This window comes from Camelus bactrianus, chromosome 28 (genome assembly GCF_048773025.1).
Source record: "Camelus bactrianus isolate YW-2024 breed Bactrian camel chromosome 28, ASM4877302v1, whole genome shotgun sequence".
Classification (NCBI taxonomy): Eukaryota; Metazoa; Chordata; class Mammalia; order Artiodactyla; family Camelidae; genus Camelus; species Camelus bactrianus.
In genome coordinates this window covers 1339968-1365146 of record NC_133566.1, presented here as the reverse complement: position 1 = coordinate 1365146, position 25179 = coordinate 1339968, and positions in this window count along the sequence as shown.

Sequence of the window (25179 nt, the reverse complement as noted above, 5' to 3'; positions counted from 1 at the left end):
CCCGCAGTTTTCTCTGTAAAACCGAGTTGGAATTTGTACCTACCCATATATATTTATGGAGTGTAGTTTGCAAATGAGAAGTATCTTTGTGTTCCCAACAATCTAGGTGAAGGACGGCTTTCACAAACACTTTTCTCTCAGAATTGAGCATGTGGAGAGACGTTCGTTCACCTAGCACAAAGTGAACTGGTTGCAGGAAAACTGTTTCTCTGGGTTCTGAGTCTGTTTCTTATTGCCGTTTTGACGTTCCTGCAGTTTTCACTGTAGAACCCAGTTGGAGCTTGTACCACCCCATATATATGTATGGAGTGTAGTTTCCAACTGAAAAGAAACTTTGTGTTCTCAACAAGCTGGGTGAAGTTTGGCTTTCACACACACATATCTCTCAGAACTGAGCATGTGGAGAGACTTTCGTTCACCTAGGAGAAAGGGACGTTTTACAGGAGAAACTTTTACTCTGTTTCTGAGACTGTTTCCAAGTGCCGGATTGAATTTCCTGCAGTTTTTACTGTAAAACCGAGTTGGAACAAGTACCTCCCCATATATATGTATGGAGTGTAGTTAGCAACTGGAAAGAAACTTTGTGTTCCCTACAAGCTTGGTGATCTACAGCATTAACACACACTTATCTCTCAGAACTGATCATGTGGAGAGACGTTAAATCATCTAGCACAAACGGAGCGGTTTGCAGGGGAAAGTACTTTCTGGTTTCTCAATCTGTTTTCTAGTGCCGGTTTGATGTTCCTGCAGTTTTCACCGTAAACCAGTGTTGAAGCTAGTACATCCCCTTATATATGTATGGATTGTGTTTTGCAACTTAATAGAAACTTTGTGTTCCCAACATGCTAGTTGAAGTTCAGCTTTCACACACATTTATCTCTCAGATCTGAGCATTTGGGGAGTCGTTCATTCATCAAGCACAAAGGGAATGGTTTGCAGGTGAAACATTTTCTCTGGTTTCTCAGTGTGTTTCCTAGTGTCCGTTGGAAGTTATTACAGTTTTCTCTGTAAAACCGAGTTGGAGCTAGTACCTACCCACATATATTTATGGGGTGTAGTTTGCAACTGAGAAGTATCTTTGTGTTCAATTCTAGCTAGTTGAAGGACGGCTTTCACACACACTTATCACTCAGAATTGAGCATGTGGAGAGACGTTCGTTCACCTAGCAAAAAATGAACGGGTTGCAGGAGAAACTGTTTCTCTATGTTCTGAGTCAGTTTCCTAGTGCCGGTTTGAAGTTCCTGCAGTTTTCACTGTAAAACCCATTTGGAGCTAGTACCTCCCCATATATAATTAAGGAGTGTAGTTTGCCACTGTAAAGTAACTTTGTGTTTTCAAGTAGCTAGGTGAAGGACGGCTTTCACACACACTTATTTCTCAGAAATGAGCAAGTGGAGAGACTTTCGTTCATCCAGCACAATGGGAACGGGTAGCAGTGGAAAGTGTTACTCCGGGTTCTCAGTCTGTTTCCTAGAGCTGGTTTGAAGTTCCTGCAATTTTCACTGTAAATCCGAGTTGGAGCTTGTACCTCCCCATATATATATATGGAGTGTAGTTTGCAACTGAAAAGTAACATTGTGTTCCCAACAAGCTAGTTGAAGGGCGGCTTTAACACACACTTATCTCTCAGAACTGAGCATGTGGAGAGACGTTCGTTCACCTTGGACAAAGGGAACGGTTTACAGGAGAAACTTTAATTCTGGGTTCTGAGACTGTTTCCTAGTGCCGGTTTGAAGTTCCTGCAGTTTTCTTTGTAAAACCGAGTTGGAGCTAATACCTCCTCATATATATTTATTGATTGTAGTTTGCAACTGAAAAGAAACTTTGCTTTCCCAACAAGCTTGGTTAAGGACGGCTTTCACACACACTTTTCTCTCAGAATTGAGCATGTGGAGAGACGTTCGTTCACCTTGGACAAAGGGAACGGTTTACAGGATAAACTTTAATTCTGGGTTCTGAGACTGTTTCCTAGTGCCGGTTTGAAGTTCCTGCAGTTTTCTTTGTAAAACCGAGTTGGAGCTAATACTTCCTCATATATATTTATGGATTGTAGTTTGCAACTGAAAAGAAATTTTGCTTTCCCAACAAGCTAGGTTAAGGACGGCTTTCACACACACTTATCTCTCAGAAGTGAGCATTTGGATAGACCTTCGTTCATCTAGCACAAAGGGAAGAGTTTGAAGAGAAAATTTTACACAGCATTCTCAGTCTGTTTCCTAGTCCCGGATTGAAATTCCTGCTATTTTCACTGTAAAACCGATTTGAGATTGTACCTCCACATGTATATGTATGGAGTGTGTTTTGCAACTGAAAAGAAACTTTGGGTTCCCAGCAAGCTAGGTGAAGGACGGCTTTCACACACACTTATCTCTCAGAACTGAGATTGTGGAGAGATTTTCGTTCACGTAGCACAAAGTAAACGGGTTGCAGGAGAAACTTTTTCTTTGATTTCTCAATCTGTTTCCTACTGCAAGTGTGAAGTTCCTGCAGTTTTCACTTTAAAAAAGGGTTGGAGCTATTACTTCCCCATATATATGTATGGATGTAGTTTGCAACTGAATAGAAACTTTGCGTTCTCAACAAGCTTGGTGAAGGATGGCTTTCACACACTATTATCTCTCAGAACTTAGCATGTGGAGAGACGTTCGTTCATGTAGCACAAAGGGAACGGGTTGCAGGGGAAACTTGTAACCTGGTTTCTCAGTCAGTTTCCTAGTGCCGGTTTGAAGTTCCTGCAGTTTTCACTTAAAACCCAGTTGGAGATGGTACCTGCCCATATGTATGTATGGAGTGTTTTTTACAACTGAAAAGAAACTTTGTGTTCCCAAGTAGCTAGGTGAAGTACGGCTTTCACACACACTTATCTCTCAGAACTGAGCATGTTGATAGACGTTCGTTCATCCAGCACAATTGGAACGGGTATCAGGGGAAACTGTTACTCTGGGTTCTCAGTCTGTTTCCTAGAGCCGGTTTGAATTTCCTGCAGTTTTCACTTTAAAACCGAGTTGGAGCTTGTACCTCCCCATATAAATTTATGGAGTGTAATTTGCAACTGAAAAGAAACTTTGTGTTCCCAACAAGCTAGGTGAAGGACGGCTTTCACACACACTTATCTCTCAGAAATGAGCATGTGGATAGACGTTCGTTCATGTAGCACAAATGGGAAGGTTTGCAGGGAAACTTGTACCCTGGAACCTCAGTCAGTTTCCTAGTGCCTGTTTGAAGTTCCTGCAGTTTTCACTGTAAAACCCAGTTGGAGCTAGTACCTGCCCATATATATGTATAGATTGTAGTTAGCAACTGAAAAGAAACTTTGTGTTCCCAAGAAGCTAGGTGAAGAACGGCTTTCACACACACTTTTCTCTCAGAAATGAGCATGTGGAGAGACGTACGTTCATCCAGCACAATGGGAACGGGTAGCAGGGGATAATGTTACTCTGGGTTCACAGTCTTTTTCCTAGAGCCGGTTTGAAGTTCCTGCAGTTTTCACTGTAAAACCGATTTGGAGCTAGTACCTCCCCATATATAAATATGGAGTGTATTTTGCAACTTAAAAGAAACTTTGTGATCCCAACAAGCAAGGTGAAGTGCGGCTTACACACAAAATTATCTCTCAGACCTGAGCATGTGGAAAGACTTTCGTTCACCTAGGACAAATGGACGGTTTACATGAGAAACTTTTACTCTGGGTTCTGAGACTGTTTCCTAGTGCCGGACTGAAGTTCCTGCAGTTTTCACAGTAAAATCCAGTAGGAGCTAGTACCTCCCCATATATAAGTAAGGAGTGTAGTTTACAACTGAAAAGAATCTTTGTGTTCCTAAGTAGCTAGGTGAAGTTCGGCATTCACACACACTTATCTCTCAGAACTGAGCAAGTGGAGAGACGTTCGTTCATCCAGCAAAATTGGAACGTTTAGCAGGGGAAAGTGTTACTCCCGGTTCTCAGTCTGTTTCCTAGAGCCGATTTGAAGTTCCTGCAGTTTTAACTGTAAATCCGTGTTGGAGCTAGTACCTCCCCATATATATGTATGGAGTGTTGTTTGCAACTGAAAAGAAACTTTGTGTTCCCAACAAGCTAGGTGAAGGGCGGCTTTCACACACACTTATCTCTCAGAACTGAGCATGTGGAGTGAAATTCGTCACCTTGGACAAAGGGAACGATTTACAGGAGAAACTTTTACTCTGGGTTCTGAGTCTGTTTCCTAGTGCCGGTTTGAAGTTCCTGCAGATTTCATTGTAAAACCGAGTTGGAGCTAATACCTTCCCATATATATTTATGGATTGTTGTTGGCAACTGAAAAGAAAATTTGTTTTCCCCACAAGCTAGGTGAAGGAATACTTTCACACACACTTATCTCTCAGAAGTGAGCATGTGGATAGACGTTCGTTCATCTAGCACAAATGGAACGGTTTGAAGAGAAAATTTTACTCAGCATTCTCAGTCTGCTTCCTAGACCCGGATTGAAATTCCTGCTATTTTCACTATAAAACCTATTTGAGCTTGTATCTCCGCATGTATATGTATGGAGTTTGTTTTGCAACTGAAAAGAAACTTTATGTTCCCAGCAAGCTAGGTGAAGGACGGCTTTCACACACACTTATTTCTCAGAACTTAGCATGTGGAGAGACGTTCATTCATCTAGCACAAAGGGAACGGGTTGCAGGGGAAACTTTTACTCTGGATCCTAGTGTGTTTCCTAGTGTCCGTTGGAAGTTCCTGCAGTTTTCTCTGTAAATCCGAGTTGGAGCTAGTACCTACTCATATATATTTATGGAGTGTAGTTTGCAAATGAGAAGTATCTTTTTGTTCCCAACAAGCTAGGTGAAGGACGGCTTTCACACACACTTAACTCTCAGACCTGAGCATGTGGAGAGACCTTCGTTCACCTAGCACAAAGTGAACGGGATGCAAGAGAAAGTGTTTCTCTGGGTTCTGAGTCTGTTTCCTAGTGCCGGTTTGAAGTTCCTGCAGTTTACACTGTAAAAACCAGTTGGAGCTATTACCAACCATATAGATGTATGGAGTGTACATTGCAACTGAAAAGAAACTTTGGGTTCTCAACAAGCTAAGTGAAGGATGGCTTTCACACACAATTATCTCTCAGAACTGAGCATGTGGAGAGACGTTCGTTCATGTAGCACAAAATAAACGGGTTGCAGTGGAAACTTGTTCCCTGGTTTGTCAGTCTGTTTCCTAGTGCCGGTTTGAAGTTCCTGCAGTTTTCACTGTAAAATCGAGTTGGAGCTAGTACCTCCCCATATATATGTATGGAGTGTATTTTGCAACTGAAAAGAATCTTTGTGTTCCCAACAAGCTAGGTGAAGTGCGGCTTTAACACACAGTTATCTCTCAGAACTGAGCATGTGGAGAGACATTCGTTCATCTAGGAAAAAGGGAACGGTTTACAGGAGAAATTTTACTCTTGGTTCTGCGAATGTTTCCTAGTGCCGTTTTCAAGTTCCTGCAGTTTTCACTGTAAAACCTGTTTGAGCTAGTACCTACCCATATATATGAATGGATTGCAGTTTGCAACTGAAAAGAAACTTTATGTTCCCAAAAAGCTAGGTGAAGGACGTCTTCCACCCACACTTATCTCTCAGAACTGAGCATGTGGAGAGACGTTCATTCATCTAGCACAAAGGGAGCAGGTTGCAGGAAAAAGAATTGTCTGGTTTCTCAATCTGTTTTCTAGTTCCGGTTTGAAGTTCCTCCAGTTTTCACTGTAAACCCGAGTTGGATCTAGTACATCCCCTTATATATGTATGGATTGTGGTTTGCAACTGAATAGAAACTTTGTTTTCCCAACAAGCTAGGTGAAGGACGGCTTTCACACACACTTATCTCTCAGATCTGAGCATCTGGAGAGACGTATATTCATCTAGCACAAAGGGAACGGGTTGCAGGGGAAACTTTTATTCTGGTTTCTCAGTGTGTTTCCTAGTGTCCGTTGGATGTTCCTTCAATTTTCTCTGTAAAACCGAGTTGGAGCTAGTACATACCCATATATATTTATGGAGTGTATTTTGCAACTCAGAAGTATCTTTGTGTTCCCAACAAGCTAGGTGAAGGACGGCTTTCACAAACACTTACTTCTCAGACCTGAGCATGTGGAGAGACGTTCGTTCACCTAGCACAAAATAAACGGGTTGCAGGAGAAACTGTTTCTCTGGGTTCTGAGACTGTTTCTTAGTGCCGGTTAGAAGTTCCTGCAGTTTTCACTGTAGAACCCATTTGGAGCTAGTACCAACCCATATATATGTATGGATTGTAGATTGCAACTGAAAAGAAACTTTGCGTTCTCAACAAGCTAGGTGAAGGATGGCTTTCACACACAATTATCTCTCAGAACTGAGCATGTGGTGAGACGTTCATTCATGTAGATAAAAGGGAACGGGTTGCAGGGGAAAATTGTATCCTGGTTTCTCAGTGTGTTTCCTAGTGCCGGTTTGAAGTTCCTGCAGTTTTCACTGTAAAACCGAGTTGGAGCTAGTACCTCCTCATATATATGTATGGAGTGTATTTTGCAACTGAAAATAATCTTTGTGTTCCCAACAAGCTAGGTGAAGTGCGGCTTTCACACACAGTTATCTCTCAGAACTGAGCATGTGGAGAGACGTTCGTTCATCTAGGACAAATGGAACGGTTTACAGGAGAAACTTTTACTCTTGGTTCTGAGAAAGTTTCCTAGTGCCGTTTTCAAGTTCCTGCAGTTTTCACTGTAAAACCTGTTTGAGCTAGTACCTCCCGATATATTTGTTTGCAGTGCAGTTTGCAACTGAAAGAAACTTTGTGTTCCCAACATGCTAGGTGAAGGACGGCTTTCACACACACTTATCTCTCAGAACTGATTCTGTGGAGAGACGTTCATTCATCTAGCAAAAAGGGAGAAATTTGCAGGAAAAAGTATTGTCTGGTTTCTCAATCAGTTTTCTAGTGCCGGTTTGAAGTTTCTGCAGTTTTCACTGTAAACCCGAGTTGGAGCTAGTACATCCCCTTATATATGTATGGATTGTGGTTTGCAACTGAATAGAAACTTTGTGTTTCCAGCAAGCTAGGTAAAGGACGGCTTTCACACACACTTATCTCTCAGATCTGAGCATCTGGATAGACATTCATTCATCTAGCACAAAGGGAACGGGTAGCAGTGGAAACTTTTACTCTGGTTTATCAGTGTGTTTCCTAGTGTCCGTTGGAAGTTCCTGCAGTTTTCTCTGTAAAACCGAGTTGGAACTTGTACCTACCCATATATATTTATGGAATGTAGTTTGCAACTGAGAAGTATCTTTGTGTTCCCAACAAGCTAGGTGAAGGACGGCTTTCACAAACAATTTTTTCTCAGAATTGAGCATGTGGAGAGACGTTCGTTCACCTAGCACAAAGTGAACGGTTTGCAGGAAAACTGTTTCTCTGGGTTCTGTGTCTGTTTCCTAGTGCCGGTTTGACGTTACTACAGTTTTCACTGTAGAACACCGTTGGAGCTAGTACCACCCCATATATATGTATGGAGTGTAGTTTCCAACTGAAAAGAAACTTTGTGTTCTCAACAAGCTAGGTGAAGGATGGCTTTCACACACACTTATCTCTCCGAACTGAGCATGTGGAAAGACTTTCGTTCACCTAGGAGAAAGGGAACGGTTTACAGGAGAAACTTTTACTCTTGGTTCTGAGAATGTTTCCTAGTGCCGTTTTAAATTTCCTGCAGTTTTCACTGTAAAACCTGTTTGAGCTAGTGCCTCCCGATATATATGTATGGATTGCAGTTTGCAACTGAAAAGAAACTTTTTGTTCCCAACCAGCTAGGTGAAGGACGGCTTTCACACACAATTATCTCTCAGAACTGAGCATGTTGAGAGACGTTCATTCATCTAGCACAAAGGGAGAAGTTTGCAGGAAAAAGTATTTTCTGGTTTCTCTATCTGTTTTCTAGTGCCGATTTGAAGTTCCTGCAGTTTTCACCGTAAACCCGAGTTGGAGCTAGTACATCCCCTTATATATGTATGGATTGTTGTTTGCAACTGAATAGAAACTTTGTGTTCCCAACAAGCTAGGTGAAGGACGGCTTTCACACAAACTTATCTCTCATATCTGAACATCTGGAGAGACGTTCATTCATCTAGCACAAATGGAACGTGTTGCAGTGGAAACTTTTACTCTGGTTTCTCAGTGTGTTTCCTAGTGTCCGTTGGAAATTCCTGCAGTTTTCTCTGTAAAACCGAGTTGGAATTGGTACCTACCCATATATATTTATGGAGTGTAGTTTGCAAATGAGAAGTATCTTTGTGTTCCCAACAATCTAGGTGAAGGACGGCTTTCACAAACACTTTTCTCTCAGAATTGATCATGTGGAGAGACGTTCGTTCACCTAGCACAAAAGTGAACGGTTTGCAGGAAAACTGTTTCTCTATGATCTGAGTCTGTTTCCTAGTGCCAGTTTGAAGTTCCTGCAGTTTTCACTGTAAAACCCAGTTGGAGCTAGCACCACCCCATATATATGTATGGAGTGTAATTTGCAACTGAAAAGAAACTTTGCGTTCTCAACAAGCTATGTGAAGGATGGCTTTCACACACAATTATCTCTCAGAACTGAGCATGTGGAGAGAATTTCGTTCACCTAGGACAAATAGACGTTTTACAGGAGAAATTTTACTGTGTGTTCTGAGAATGTTTCCTAGTGCCGGACTGAAGTTCCTGCAGTTCTCACTGTAAAACCCATTTGGAGCTAGTACCTCCCCATATATAATTAAGGAGTGTAGTTTGCCACTGAAAAGTAATTTTGTGTTTTCAAGTAGCTAGGTGAAGGACGGCTTTCACACACACTTATCTCTCAGAAATGAGCAAGTGGAGAGACTTTCGTTCATCCAGCACAATGGGAACGGGTAGCAGTGGAAAGTGTTACTCCGGGTTCTCAGTCTGTTTCCTAGAGCTGGTTTGAAGTTCCTGCATTTTTCACTGTAAATCCGAGTTGGAGCTAGTACCTCCCCATATATATATATGGAGTGTAGTTTGCAACTGAAAAGTAACATTGTGTTCCCAGCAAGCTAGTTGAAGTGCGGCTTTAACACACACTTGTCTCTCAGAACTGAGCATGTGGAGAGACGTTCGTTCACCTTGGACAAAGGAAACGGTTTACAGGAGAAACTTTAATTCTGGGTTCTGAGACTGTTTCCTAGTGCCGGTTTGAAGTTCCTGCAGTTTTCTTTGTAAAACCGAGTTGGAGCTAATACCTCCTCATATATATTTATTGATTGTAGTTTGCAACTGAAAAGAAACTTTGCTTTCCCAACAAGCTTGGTTAAGGACGGCTTTCACACACACTTATCTCTCAGAAGTGAGCATGTGGAGAGACGTTCTTTCACCTTGGACAAATGGAACGGTTTACAGGATAAACTTAATTCTGGGTTCTGAGACTGTTTCCTAGTGCCGGTTTGAAGTTCCTGCAGTTTTCTTTGTAAAACCGAGTTGGAGCTAATACTTCCTCATATATATTTATGGATTGTAGTTTGCAACTGAAAAGAAATTTTGCTTTCCCAACAAGCTAGGTTAAGGACGGCTTTCACACACACTTATCTCTCAGAAGTGAGCATTTGGATAGACCTTCGTTCATCTAGCACAAAGGGAAGAGTTTGAAGAGAAAATTTTACACAGCATTCTCAGTCTGTTTCCTAGTCCCGGATTGAAATTCCTGCTATTTTCACTGTAAAACCGATTTGAGATTGTACCTCCACATGTATATGTATGGAGTGTGTTTTGCAACTGAAAAGAAACTTTGTGTTCCCAGCAAGCTAGGTGAAGGACGGCTTTCACACACACTTATCTCTCAGAACTGAGCTTGTGGAGAGATTTTCGTTCACGTAGCACAAAGTAAACGGGTTGCAGGAGAAACTTTTTCTTTGATATCTCACTCTGTTTCCTAGTGCAAGTGTGAAGTTCCTGCAGTTTTCACTTTAAAAAAGGGTTGGAGCTATTACTTCCCCATATATATGTATGGAGTGTAGTTTGCAACTGAATAGAAACTTTGCGTTCTCAACAAGCTTGGTGAAGGATGGCTTTCACACACTATTATCTCTCAGAACTTAGCATGTGGAGAGACGTTCGTTCATGTAGCACAAAGGGAACGGGTTGCAGGGGAAACTTGTATCCTGGTTTCTCAGTCAGTTTCCTAGTGCCGGTTTGAAGTTCCTACAGTTTTCACTTAAAACCCAGTTGGAGATGGTACATGCCCATATATATGTATGGAGTGTTTTTTACAACTGAAAAGAAACTTTGTGTTCCCAAGTAGCTAGGTGAAGTACGGCTTTCACACACACTTAATTCTCAGAACTGAGCATGTGGATAGACGTTCGTTCATCCAGCACAATTGGAACGGGTATCAGGGGAAATTGTTACTCCGGGTTCTCAGTCTGTTTCCTAGAGCCGGTTTGAATTTCCTGCAGTTTTCACTTTAAAACCGAGTTGGAGCTTGTACCTCCCCATATAAATTTATGGAGTGTAATTTGCAACTGAAAAGAAACTTTGTGTTCCCAACAAGCTACGTGAAGTGCGGCTTTCACACACACATATCTCTCAGAATTGAGCTTGTGGAGAGACATTCGTTCACCTAGGACAAATGGAACGGTTTACAGGAGAAACCTTTACTCTTGGTTCTGAGAATGATTCCTAGTGCGTGTTTCAAGATCCTGCAGTTTTCACTGTAAAACCAAATTGGAGCTAGTAACTCCCCATATATATTTACGGAATGTAGTTTGCAACTGAAAAGAAAGTTTGTTTTCCCAACAAGCTAGGTGAAGGACGGCTTTCACACACACTTATCTCTCAGAACTGAGCATGTGGAGAGACTTTCATTCATCTACCACAACGGGAACCGTATGCAGGTGAAACTATTCTTTGTTTTATCAATCTGTTTCCTAGTGCCAGTTTGAAGTTCCTGCAGTTTTCATTGTAAACGTGAGTTGGAGTTAGTACCTCCCCTTATATATGTATGGATTGTGGTTTGCAACTGAATAGAAACTTTGTGTTCCCAACAAGCTAGGTGAAGTACGGCTTTCACACACATATATCTCTCAGACCTGAGCTTCTGGAGAGACGTTCATTCATCTAGCAAAAAGGGAACGGGTTGCAGGGGAAACTTTTACTCTGGTTTCCCAGTGTGTTTCCTAGTGACCGTTGGAAGTTCCTGCAGTTTTCTCTTTAAAACTGAGTTGGAGCTAGTATCTACCCATATATATATATGGAGTGTAGTTTGCAACTGAGAACTATCTTTGTGTTCCCAAAAAGCTAGGTGAAGGACGGCTTTAACACACACTTATCTCTCAGAACTCAGCAGGTGGAGAGATGTTCGTTCATCCAGCACAATGGGAACGGATAGCAGGGGAAACTGTTTTTCTGGGTTCTCAGTCTGTTTCCTAGAACCGGTCAGAAGTTCCTGCAGTTTTCTCTGTAAATCCGAGTTGGAGCTAGTACCTACTCATATATATTTATGGAGTGTAGTTTGCAAATGAGAAGTATCTTTTTGTTCCCAACAAGCTAGGTGAAGGACGGCTTTCACACACACTTAACTCTCAGACCTAAGCATGTGGAGAGACGTTCGTTCACCTAGCACAAAGTGAACGGGTTGCATGAGAAACTGTTCCTCTGGGTTCTGAGTCTGTTTCCTAGTGCCGGTTTGAAGTTCCTGCAGTTTACACTGTAAAACCCAGTTAGAGCTAGTACCAACCATATATATGTATGGAGTGTAGATTGCAACTGAAAAGAAACTTTGCGTTCTCAACAAGCTAAGTGAAGGATGGCTTTCACACACAATTATCTCTCAGAACTGAACATGTTGAGAGATGTTCGTTCATAAAGCACAAATTAAACGGGTTGCAGGGGAAACTTGTTCCCTGGTTTCTCAGTCTGTTTCCTAGTGCCGGTTTGAAGTTCCTTCAGTTTTCACTGTAAAATCGAGTTGGTGCTAGTACCTCCCCATATATATGTATGGAGTGTATTTTGCAACTGAAAAGAATCTTTGTGTTCCCAACAAGCTAGGTGAAGTGCGGCTTTAACACACAGTTATCCCTCAGAACTGAGCATGTGGAGAGACGTTCGTTCATCTAGGAAAAAGGGAACGGTTTACAGGAGAAACTTTTACTGTTGGTTCTGCGAATGTTTCCTAGTGCCGTTTTCAAGTTCCTGCAGTTTTCACTGTAAAACCTGTTTGTGCTAGTACCTCCCCATATATATGAATGGAGTGCAGTTTGCAACTGAAAAGAAACTTTGTGTTCCCAAAAGCTAGGTGAAGGACGTCTTCCACACACACTTACCTCTCAGACCTTAGCATGTGGAGAGACGTTCGTTCACCTAGCACAAACTAAACGGGTTGCATGAGAAACTGTTTCTCTGGGTTCTGAGTCTGTTTCTTAGTGCCGGTTTGAAGTTCCTGCAGATTTCACAGTAGAACCCATTTGGAGCTAGTACCAACCCATATATATGTATGGATTGTAGATTGCAACTGAAAAGAAACTTTGCGTTCTCAACAAGCTAGTTGAAGGATGGCTTTCACACACAATTATCTCTCAGAACTGAGCATGTGGAGAGATTTTCGTTCACCTAGCACTAAGTGAACAGGTTGCAGGAGAAACTGTTTCTCTGGGTTCTGAGTCTGTTTCCTAGTGCCGGGTTGAAGTTCCTACAGTTTTCCCTGTAAAACCCAGTTATATGTAATACCACCCCATATATATGTATATGGAGTGTAGTTGGCAACTGAAAAGAAAATTTGCGTTCTCAAGAAGCTAGGTGAAATATGGCTTTCACACACAATTATCTCTCAGAACTGAGCATGTGGAGAGACGTTCGTTCATGTAGCACAAATGGAAAGGTTTGCAGGGAAACTTGTACCCTGGAACCTCAGTCAGTTTCCTAGTGCCTGTTTGAAGTTCCTGCAGTTTTCACTGTAAAACCCAGTTGGAGCTAGTAACTGCCCATATATATGTATAGATTTTAGTTAGCAACTGAAAAGAATCTTTGTGTTCCCAAGAAGCTAGGTGAAGAACTGTTTCACACACACTTTTCTCTCAGAAATGAGCATGTGGAGAGACGTACGTTCATCCAGCACAATGGGAACGGGTTGCAGGGGAATATGTTATTCTGGGTTCACAGTCTTTTTCCTAGAGCCGGTTTGAAGTTCCTGCAGTTTTCACTGTAAAACCGATTTGGAGCTAGTAACTCCCAACATATAAATATGGAGTGTATTTTGCAACTTAAAATAAACTTTGTGATCCCAACAAGCAAGGTGAAGTGCGGCTTTCACACACAATTATCTCTCAGACCTGAGCATGTGGAAAGACGTTCGTTCACCTAGGCCAAATGGACGGTTTACATGAGAAACTTTTACTCTGGTTTCTGAGACTGTTTCCTAGTGCCGGACTGAAGTTCCTTCAGTTTTCACTGTAAAATCCAGTTGGAGCTAGTACCTCCCCATATATAATTAAGGAGTGTAGTTTGCAACTGAAAAGAATCTTTGTGTTCCTAATTAGCTAGGTGAAGTTCGGCATTCACACACACTTATCTCTCAGAACTGAGCAAGTGGAGAGACGTTCGTTCATCCAGCAAAATTTGAACGTTTAGCAGGGGAAAGTGTTACTCCCGGTTCTCAGTCTGTTTCCTAGAGCCGATTTTAAGTTCCTGAAGTTTTAACTGTAAATCCGAGTTGGAGCTAGTACCACCCCATATATATGTATGGAGTGTTGTTTGCAACTGAAAAGAAAATTTGTGTTCCCAACAAGCTAGGTGAAGGGCGGCTTTCACACATACTTATCTCTCAGAACTGAGCATGTGGAGTGAAGTTCGTCACCTAGGACAAAGGGAACGGGTAGCAGTGGAAACTTTTACTCTGGTTTCTCAGTGTGTTTCCTAGTGTCCGTTGGAAGTTCCTGCTGTTTTCTCTGTAAAACCGAGTTGGTACTTGTACCTACCCATATATAATTATGGAATGTAGTTTGCAACTGAGAAGTATCTTTGTGTTCCCAACAATCTAGGTGAAGGACGGCTTACACATACACTTTTCTCTCAGAAATGAGCATGTGGAGAGACGTTCGTTCACCTAGCACAAAGTGAACTGTTTGCAGGAAAACTGTTTCTCTGGGTTCTGCGTCTGTTTCCTAGTGCCGGTTTGAAGTTCCTACAGTTTTCACTGTAGAACACAGTTGGAGCTAGTACCACCCCATAAATATGTATGGAGTGTAGTTTCCAAATGAAAAGAAACTTTGTGTTCTCAACAAGCTAGGTGAATGGTGGCTTTCACACACACTTATCTCTCCGAACTGAGCATATGGAGAGACTTTCGTTCACCTAGGAGAAAGGGACGTTTTACAGGAGAAATTTTACTCTGGGTTCTGAGACTGTTCCAAGAGCCGGATTGAAGTTCCTGCAGTTTTTACTGTAAAACCGAGTTGGAACTAGTACCTCCCCATATATATGTATGGAGTGTAGTTTGCAACTGAAAAGAAAGTATGTGTTCCCAACAAGCTAGGTGAAGGACGGCTTTCACACACACTTATCTCTCAGAACTGAGCCTGTGGAGAGACATTCATTCATCTAGAAAAAGGGAGAAGGTTGCAGGAAAAAGTATTATCTAGTTTCTCAATCTGTTTTCTATTGCCGGTTTGAAGTTCCTGCAGTTTTCACTGTAAACCCGCGTTGGAGCTAGTACATCCCCTTATATATGTATGGACTGTGGGTTGCAACTTAAAAGAAACTTTGTGTTCCCAACATGCTAGTTGAAGTTCAGCTTTCACACACATTTATCTCTCAGATCTGAGCATCTGGAGAGTCGTTCATTCATCAAGCACAAAGGGAACGGTTTGCAGGGGAAACTTTTACTCTGGTTTCTCAGTGTGTTTCCTAGTGTCCGATGGAAGTTATTGCAGTTTTCTCTGTAAAACCGAGTTGGAGCTAGTACCTACCTATATATATTTATGGAGTGTAGTTTGCAACTGAGAAGTATCTTTGTGTTCCCTACAAGCTAGTTGAAGGACGGCTTTCACACACACTTATCACTCAGAATTGAGCATGTGGAGAGACGTTCGTTCACCTAGCAAAAAAAGAACGGGTTGCAGGAGAAACTGTTTCTCTGGGTTCTGAGTCTGTTTCCTAGTGCCGGTTTGAAGTTCCTGCAGTTTTCACTGTAAAACCCAGTTGGAGCTAGCACCACCCCATCTATATTTATGGTGTGTAATTTGCAACTGAAAAGAAACTTTGCGTTCTCAACAAGCTAAGTGAAGGATGGCTTTCACACACACTTATCTCTCAGAAATGAGCAAGTGGAGAGACTTTCGTTCATCCAGCACAATGGGAACGGGTAGCAGTTGAAAGTGTTACTCCGGGTTCTCAGACTTTTTCCTAGTGCCGGTTTGAAGTTCCTGCAGTTTTCACTGTAAAACATATTTGGAGCTAGTACCTCCCCATATATATGTATGGAGTGTATTTTGCAACTGAAAAGAATCTTTGTGTTCCCAACAAGCTAGGTGAAGTGTGGCTTTCACACACAGTTATCTCTCAGAACTGAGCATGTGGAGAGACTTTCGTTCATCTAGGACAAAGGGAAAGGTTTACAGGAGAAACTTTTACTCTTGGTTCTGAGAATGTTTCCTAGTGCCGTTTTTAAGTTCCTGCAGTTTTCACTGTAAAACCATTTTGAGCTAGTGCCTCCCGATATATATGTATGGAGTGCAGTTTGCAACTGAAAAGAAACTTTTGTTCCCAACAAGCTAGTTGAAGGACGGCTTTCACACACACTTATCTCTCAGAACTCAGCATGTTGAGAGACGTTCATTCATCTAGCACAAAGGGAGTAGGTTGCAGGAAAAAGTATTTTCTGGTTTCTCTATCTGTTTTCTAGTGCCGGTTTGAAGTTCCTTCAGTTTTCACTGTAAACACGAGTTGGAGCTAGTACATCCCCTTATATATGTATGGATTGTTGTTTGCAACTGAATAGAAACTTTGTGTTCCCAACAAGCTAGGTGAAGGACGGCTTTCACACAAACTTATCTCTCAGATCAGAGCATCTGGAGAGACGTTCATTCATCTAGCACAAAGTGAACGTGTTGCAGTGGAAACTTTTACTCTGGTTTCTCAGTGTGTTTCCTAGTGTCCGTTGGAAGTTCCTGCAGTTTTCTCTGTAAAACCGAGTTGGTACTAGTACCTACCCATATATATTTTTGGAGTGTAGTTTGCAAATGAGAAGTATCTTTGTGTTCCCAACAATCTAGGTGAAGGACGGCTTTCACAAACACTTTTCTCTCAGAATTGAGCATGTGGAGAGATGTTCGTTCACCTAGCACAAAGTGAACGGGTTGCAGGAAAACTGTTTCTCTTGGTTCTGAGTCTGTTTCCTATTGCCAGTTAGACGTTCCTGCAGTTTTCAAAGTAGAACACTGTTGGAGCTTGTACCACACCATATATATGTATGGAGTGTAGTTTCCAACTGAAAAGAAACTTTGTGTTCTCAACAAGCTAGGTGAAGGATGGCTTTCACACACACTTATCTCTCAGAACTGAGCATGTGGAGAGACTTTCGTTCACCTAGGAGAAAGGGACGTTTTACAGGAGAAACTTTTGCTCTGGGTTCTGAGACTGTTTCCAAGTGCTGGATTGAAGTTCCTGCAGTTTTTACTGTAAAATCGAGTTGGAACAAGTACCTCCCCATATATATGTATGGAGTGTAGTTAGCAACTTGAAAGAAACTTTGTGTTCCCTACAAGCTTGGTGATGTACGGCTTTCACACACACATATCTCTTAGATCTGAGCATCTGAAGAGACGTTCATTCATCTAGCACATAGGGAACGGGTGGCAGGGGAATATTTTACTCTGGTTTCTCAGTGTGTTTCCTAGTGTTGGATGGAAGTTCCTGCAGTTTTCTCTGTAAAACAGAGTTGGAGCTAGTACCTACCCATATATATATATGGATTGTAGTTTGCAAATGAGAAGAATCTTTGTGTTCCCAACAAGCTAGTTGAAGGACGGCTTTCACCCACACTTATCTTTCTGAACTGAGAATGTAGAAAGACGTTCGTTCATCTAGCACAAAGTAAACCGTTTACATGAAAAATTTTTTCTCTTGTTTCTCAGTCTTTTTCCTACTGCCGTTTTGAAGTACCTGCAGGTTTCACTGCAAAACGGATTTGGAGCTAGTACCACCCCATATATATATACGGAGTGTAGTTTGCAACTGAAAAGAAACTTTGCGTTCTCAACAAGCTAAGTGAAGGATGGTTTTCACACACACATATCTCTCAGAACTGAGCATGTGGAGAGACTTACTTTCATGTAACACAATGGGAACGGGATGCAGTTGAAACTTGTCCTCTGGATTCTCAGTCAGTTTCCTAGTGCCGGTTTGAAGTTCCAGCAATTTTCACTGTAAAACCGATTTGGAGCTACTACTTCCTCATATATATTTATGGAGTGTAGTTTCCAACTGAGAAGAATCTTTGTGTTCCTAACGAGATAGGTGAAGGACGGCTTTCACACACACTTATCTCTCAGACCTGAGCATGTGGATAGACGTTCGTTCATCTAGCAGAAGGGGAACGTGTTGAAGGGAAAATTTATTTAGCATCTCAGTCTGGTTCTTAGTGCCGAATTGAAATTCCTGCTTTTTTCACTGTAAAACCGATTTGAGCTAGTACCTCCGCATGTATATGTATGGACTGTAATTTGCAACTGAAGAGAAACTTTGTGTTCCCAGCAAGCTAGTTGAAGGACTGCTTTCACTCACACATATCTCTCAGAAATGAGCATGTCGAGAGACTTTCTTTAAACTTGCTCTAAGGGAACGGGTTGCAGGAGAAACTTTTACTCTGGTTTCTCAGTCTGTTTCCTAGTGCCAGTTTGAAGTTCCTGCAGTTTTCACTATAAACCCGAGTTGGAGCTAATACTTCCCCATATATATATATGGAGTGTAGTTTGCAACTGAAAAGAATCTTTGAGTTCTCAACAAGCTAGGTGAAGGATGGCTTTCACACACATTTATCTCTCAGAACTGAGCATGTGGATAGACGTTCGATCATGTAGCACAAAGGGAAAGGGTTGCAGGGGAAACTTGTACCCTGGTTTCTCAGTCAGTTTCCTAGTGCCGGTTTGACGTTCCTGCAGTTTTCACTGTAATCCCAGTTGGAGCTAGTACCTGCCCATATATATGTATGGTGTGTAGTTTGCAACTGAAAAGAAACTTTGTGTTCCCAAGAAGCTAGGAGAAGTACGGCTTTCACACACACTTATCTCTCACAACTGTGCATGTGGAGAGACGTTCATTCATCTAGCACAAAGGGAACGGGTTGCAGTGGAAACATTTATTCTGGTTTCTCAGTGTGTTTACTAGTGTCCGTTGGAAGTTCCTGCAGTTTTCTCTGTAAAACCGAGTTGGAGCTAATACCTACCCATATATATTTATGGATTGTAGTTTTCAACTGAGAAGTATCTTTGTGTTCCCAACAAGCTAGATGAAGGACGGCTTTCACACACACTTATCACTCAGAATTGAGCATGTGGAGAGACGTTCGTTCACCTAGCACAAAGTGAACGGTTTGCAGGAGAAACTGTTTCTCTGGGTTCTGAGTCTGTTTCCTAGTGCCGGTTTGACGTTCCTGCAGTTTTCACTGTAGAACCCAGTTGGAGCTAGTACCACCCCATATATATGTATGGAGTGTAGTTTGCAACTGAAAAGTAACTTTGAGTTCTCAACAAGCTATGTGAAGGATGGCTTTCACACACAATTATCTCTCAGAACTGAGCATGTGGAGAGAAGTTCGTTCACCTAGGACAAATAGACGTTTTACAGGAGAAATTTTACTGTGGTTTCTGAGAATGTTTCCTAGTGCCGGACTGAAGTTCCTGCAGTTTTCACTGTAAAATCTTTTGGAGCTAGTACCTCCCCATATATAATTAAGGAATGTCATTTGCCACTGAAAAGTAACTTTGTGTTTTCAAGTAGCTTGGTGAAGGACGGCTTTCACACACACTTATCTCTCAGAAATGAGCAAGTGGAGGGACTTTCGTTCATCCAGCACAATGGGAACGGGTAGCAGTGGAAAGTGTTACTCCGGGTTCTCAGTCTGTTTCCTAGAGCTGGTTTGAAGTTCCTGCAGTTTTCACTGTAAATCCGAGTTGGAGCTAGTACCTCCCCATATATATATATGGAGTGTAGTTTGCATCTGAAAAGTAACATTGTGTTCCCAACAAGCTAGTTGAAGTGCGGCTTTAACACACACTTATCTCTCAGAACTGAGCATGTGGAGAGACGTTCGTTCACCTTGGACAAAGGGAACAGTTTACAGGAGAAACTTTAATTCTGGGTTCTGAGACTGTTTCCTAGTGCCGGTTTGAAGTTCCTGCAGTTTTCTTTGTAAAACCGAGTTGGAGCTAATAACTCCTCATATATATTTATGGATTGTAGTTTGCAACTGAAAAGAAACTTTGCTTTCCCAACAAGCTAGGTTAGGGATGGCTTTCACACACACTTATCTCTCAGAAGTGAGCATTTGGGTAGACCTTCGTTCATCTAGCACAAAGGGTAGAGTTTGAAGAGAAAATTTTACACAGCATTCTCAGTCTGTTTCCTAGTCCCGGATTGAAATTCCTGCTATTTTCACTGTAAAACCGATTTGAGATTGTACCTCCGCATGCATATGTATGGAGTGTGTTTTGCAACTGAAAAGAAACTTTGTGTTCCCAGCAAGCAAGGTGAAGGACGGCTTTCACACACACTTATCTCTCAGAACTGAGCATGTGGAGAGATTTTCGTTCACGTAGCACAAAGGAAACGGGTTGCAGGAGAAACTTTTACTTTGGTTTCTCACTCTGTTTCCTAGTGCAAGTTTGAAGTTCCTGCAGTTTTCACTTTAAAAAAGTGTTGGAGCTATTACTTCCCCATATATATGTACGGAGTGTAATTTGCAACTGAATAGAAACTTTGCGTTCTCAACAAGCTTGGTGAAGGATGGCTTACACACAATTATCTCTCAGAACTTAGCATGTGGAGAGACGTTCGTTCATGTAGCACAAAGGGAACGGGTTGCAGGGGAAACTTGTACCCTGGTTTCTCAGTCAGTTTCCTAGTGCCGGTTTGACGTTCCTGCAGTTTTCACTTAAAACCCAGTTGGAGATGGTACCTGCCCATTTATATGTATGGAGTGTTTTTTACAACTGAAAAGAAACTTTGTGTTCCCAAGAAGCTAGGTGAAGTTCGGCTTTAACACACACTTATCTCTCAGAACTGAGCATGTGGATAGACGTTCGTTCATCCAGCACAATTGGAACGGGTATCAGGGGAAACTGTTACTCTGGGTTCTCAGGCTGTTTCCTAGATCTGGTTTGAAGTTCCTGCAGTTTTCACTTTAAAACCGAGTTGGAGCTTGTACCTCCCCATATAAATTTATGGAGTATATTTTGCAACTGAAAAGAAACTTTGTGTTCCCAACAAGCTACGTGAAGAGCGGCTTTCACACACACATATGTCTCAGAATTGAGCATGTGGAGAGACATTCGTTCACCTAGGACAAATGGAACGATTTACAGGAGAAACTTTTACTCTTTGTTCTGAGAATGTTTCCTAGTGCCGGTTTCAAGATCCTGCAGTTTTCACTGTAAAACCGAATTGGAGCTAGTACCTCCCCATATATATTTATGGAATGTAGTTTGCAACTGAAAAGAAACTTTGTTTCCCAACAAGCTAGGTGAAGGACGGCTTTCACACACACTTATCTCTCAGAACTGATCATGTGGAGAGACTTTCATTCATCTACCACAAAGGGAACCGTATGCATGTGAAACTATTCTTTGTTTTATCAATCTGTTTCCTAGTGCCAGTTTGAAGTTCCTGCAGTTTTCATTGTAAACGTGAGTTGGAGCTAGTACCTCCCCTTATATAAGTATGGATTGTGGTTTGCAACTGAATAGAAATTTTGTGTTCCCAACAAGCTAAGTGAAGTACGGCTTTCGCACACATATATCTCTCAGATCTGAGCTTCTGGAGAGACGTTCATTCATCTAGCACAAAGGGAACGGGTTGCAGGGGAAACTTTTACTCTGGTTTCCCAGTGTGTTTCCTAGTGACCGTTGGAAGTTCCTGCAGTTTTCTCTGTAAAACTGAGTTGGAGCTAGTACTTTCCCATATATTTATGGAGTGTAGTTTGCAACTGTGAAGTATCTTTGTGTTCCCAACAAGCTAGGTGAAGGACGGCTTTAACACACACTTATCTCTCAGAACTCAGCATGTGGAGAGATGTTCGTTCATCCAGCACAATGGGAACGGATAGCAGGGGAAACTGTTACTCTGGGTTCTCAGTCTGTTTCCTAGAACCGGTCAGAAATTCCTGCAGTTTTCAGTGTAAAACCGAGTTGGAGCTATTACCTCCCCATATATATGTATGGAATGTATTTTGCAACTGAAAAGAAATTTTGTGTTCCCAACAAGCTAGGTGAAGGACGGCTTTCACACACACTTATCTCTCAGAACCTAGCATGTGGAGAGACGTTCGTTCACCTAGGACTACGGGAACGGTTTTCAGGAGAAACTATTACTCTGGGTTCTGAGAATGTTTCCTAGTGCCGGTTTCAATTTCCTGTAGTTTTCACTGTAAAACCGAATTGGAGCTAGTATCTCCCCATATATATTTATGGAGTGGATTTTGCAACTGAAAAGTAACTTTGTGTTCCCAACAAGGTTGGTGAAGAATGGCTTTCACACACACTTATCTCTCAGAACTGAGCATGTGCAGAGACGTTCATTCATCTACCACAAAGGGAACAGGATGCAGGGGAAACTATACTCTGGTTTATCAATCTAATTCCTAGTGCCTGTTTGAAATTCCTGCAGTGTTAATTGTAAATGCGAGTTGGAGCTAGTACCTCCCCTTATATATGTATGGATTGTGGTTTGCAACTGAATAGAAACTTTGTATTCCCAACAAGCTATGTGAAGTTTGGCTTTCACACACATTTATCTCTCAAAACTGAGCATCTGGAGAGACGTTCATTCGTCTACCACAAAGGGAACTGTTTGCAGGGGAAAATTTTACTCTGGTTTCTCAGTGTATTTCCTAGTGTCCGTTGGAAGTTCCTGCAGTTTTCTCTGTAAAACTGAGTTGGAGCTAGTACATACCAATATATATTTATGGAATGTAGTTTGCAACTGTGGAGTATCTTTGTGTTCCAAACAAGCTAGGTGAAGGACGGCTTTCAAACACACTTATCACTCAGAATTGAGCATGTGGAGAGACGTTCGTTCACCTTGCAAAAAATGAACGTGTTGCAGGAGAAAATGTTTATCTGGGTTCTGAGTGTGTTTCCTAGTGCCAGTTTGAAGTTTCTGCAGTTTTCACTGTAAAACGCATTTGGACCTAGTACCACCCCATATATTTGTATGAAGTGTATTTTGCAACTGAAAAGAAACTTTGCGTTCTCAACAAGCTAGGTGAAGTATGGCTTTCACACACAATTATTTCTCAGAACTGAGCATGTGGAGAGACGTTCGTTCACGTAGCACAAATGGGACGGGATGCAGGGGAAACTATTCTCTGGTTTCTCAATCTGTTTCCTAGTGCCGGTTTGAAGTTCCTGCAGATTTCACTGTAAACACTATTTGGAGCTAGTACTTCCCCATATATATGTATGGATTGTAGTTTGCAACTGAAAAGTAACTTTGTGTTCCCAACAAGCAAGTTGAAGCGCGGCTTTCACACACACTTTTCTCTCAGATCTGAGCATGTTGAGAGATGTTCGTTCACCTAGGACAAATGGACGGTTTACAATAGAAACTTTTACTCTTGGTTCTGAGACTCTTTCAGAGTTCCGGATTGACGTTCCTGCAGTTTTCACTGTAAAACCCAGTTGGAGCTCTTACCTCCCCATATATACGTAAGGAGTGCAGTTTGCAACTGAAAAGAAACTTGGTTTTCCCAACAAGCTAGGTGAAGTACGGCTTTCACTCACACTTATCTCTCAGAACTGAGCAAGTCGAGAGACGTTCGTTCATCCATCAAAATATTAACGGGTAGCTGGTTAAAGTGATACTCCGGATTCTCAATGTTTTTCCTAGAGCCGGTTTGTAGTTCCTGCAGTTTTCACTGCATATCCGAGTTGGAGCTAGTAACTCCCCATATATATGTATGGAGTGTAGTTTGCAACTGAAAAGCATATTTGTGTTCCCAACAAACAAGGTGAAGGGCGGCTTTAACACACACTTTTCTCTCAGAACTGAGCATGTGGAGAGACGTTCATTCATATACCACAAATGGAACGGGATGCAGGGGAAACTAATCTCTGGTTTATCAATCTGTTTCCTAGTGCCGGTTTGAAGTTCCTGCAGTTTTAATTGTAAACGCGAGTTGGAGCTTGTACCTCCCATTATATATGTATGGATTGTGGTTTGCAACTGAATAGAAACTTTGTATTCCCAACAAGCTAGGTGAAGGACGGCTTTCACACACATTTATCTCTCAGATCTGATCATTTGGAGAGACGTTCATTCATCTAGCACAAAGTGAACGTGTTGCAGGGAAACTGACTATCTGGGTTCTGAGGGTGTTTCCTAGTGCCGGTTTGAAGTTCCTGCAGTTTTCACTGTAAAACCCATTTGGAACTATTACCACCCCATATAATTGTATGGAGTGTATTTGGCAACTGAAAAGAAACTTTGCGTTCTCAACAAGGTAGGTGAAAGATGGCTTTCACACACAATTATTTTTCAGAACTGAGAATGTGGAGAGACGTTCGTTCATGTAGCACAAAGGGGACGGGATGCAGGGGAAACTATTCTCTGGTTTCTCAAACTGTTTCCTAGTGCCGGTTTGAAGTTCCTGCTGTTTTCACTGTAAACACGAGTTGGAATTAGTACCTCCCCATATATAGGTATGGAGTGTAGTTTGCAACTGAAAAGAAACTTTGTGTTCCCAACAAGCTTGGTGATGGACGGCTTTCACACACACTTATCTCTCAGATCTGAGCATGTGGAGAGACGTTCATTCATCTACCACAAAGAGAACTGGTTGCAGGAAAAAATATTCTCTGGTTTCTCAATCTGTTTCCTAGTTCCTTTTTGAAATTCCTGCAGTTTTCGCTGTAAAACCCAGTTGGAGCTAGTACTTCCCCTTATATATGTATGGATTGTGGTTAGGAACTGAATAGAAACTTTGTGTTCCCAACAAGCTAGTTTAAGGACGGCTTTCACTCCCAATTATCTCTCAGAACTGAGCATGTGGAGAGACGTTCTTTCATCTAGCACAAAGGGAACGGTTTGAAGGGGAAACTTTTACTCTGGTTTCCCAGTCTATTTCCTAGTGCCAGTTTGACGTTCCTGCAGTTTTCACTGTAAAACCCAGTTGGAGCTAGGACCTACCTATATATATGTGTGGAGTGTAATTTGCAAATGAAAAGAAACTTTGTGTTCCCAACAAGCTAGGTGAAGAATGGCTTTCACACACAATTATCTGTCAGAACTGAGCATGTGGATAGACGTTCGTTCACATAGGACAAAGGGACAGTTTACAGGAGAAAGTTTTACTCTGGGTTCTGAGACAATTTCCTAGTTCCGGTTTGAATTTCCTGCAGTTTTCACTGTAAAACAGATTTGGAGCTAGTACCTCCCCATATATATGTATGGATTGTAGTTTGCAACTGAAAAGAAACTTTGTGTTCCCAACAAGCTTGGTGAAGGACGGCTTTCACACACACTTATCTCTCAGAACTGAGCATCTGGAGAGACTTTCATTCATCTAGCACAAATGGAACTGTTTGGGGGAAACTTTTACTCTGATATCTCAATCTGTTTCCTAGTTCCGGTTTGAAGTTCCTGCAGTTTTCATTGTAAACGTGAGTTGGAGCTAGTAATTCCCCTTATATATGTATGGGTTGTGGTTTGCAACTTAATAGAAACTTTGTGTTCCCAACAAGCTAGGTGAAGTCCGGCTTTCACACACACTTATCTCTCAGAACTGAGCATGTTGAGAGACGTTCCTTCATCTAGCACAAATAGAACGGGTTGCAGGGAAAATTTTACTCATCATTCTCAGTCTGTTTCCAAGTGCCGGAATGAAATTCCTGCTATATTCTGTGTAAAACCGATTTGAGCTATTACCACCGCTTGTATATGTATGGAGTTTATTTTGCAACTAAAAAGAAATTTTGTGTTGCCAGCAAGCTAT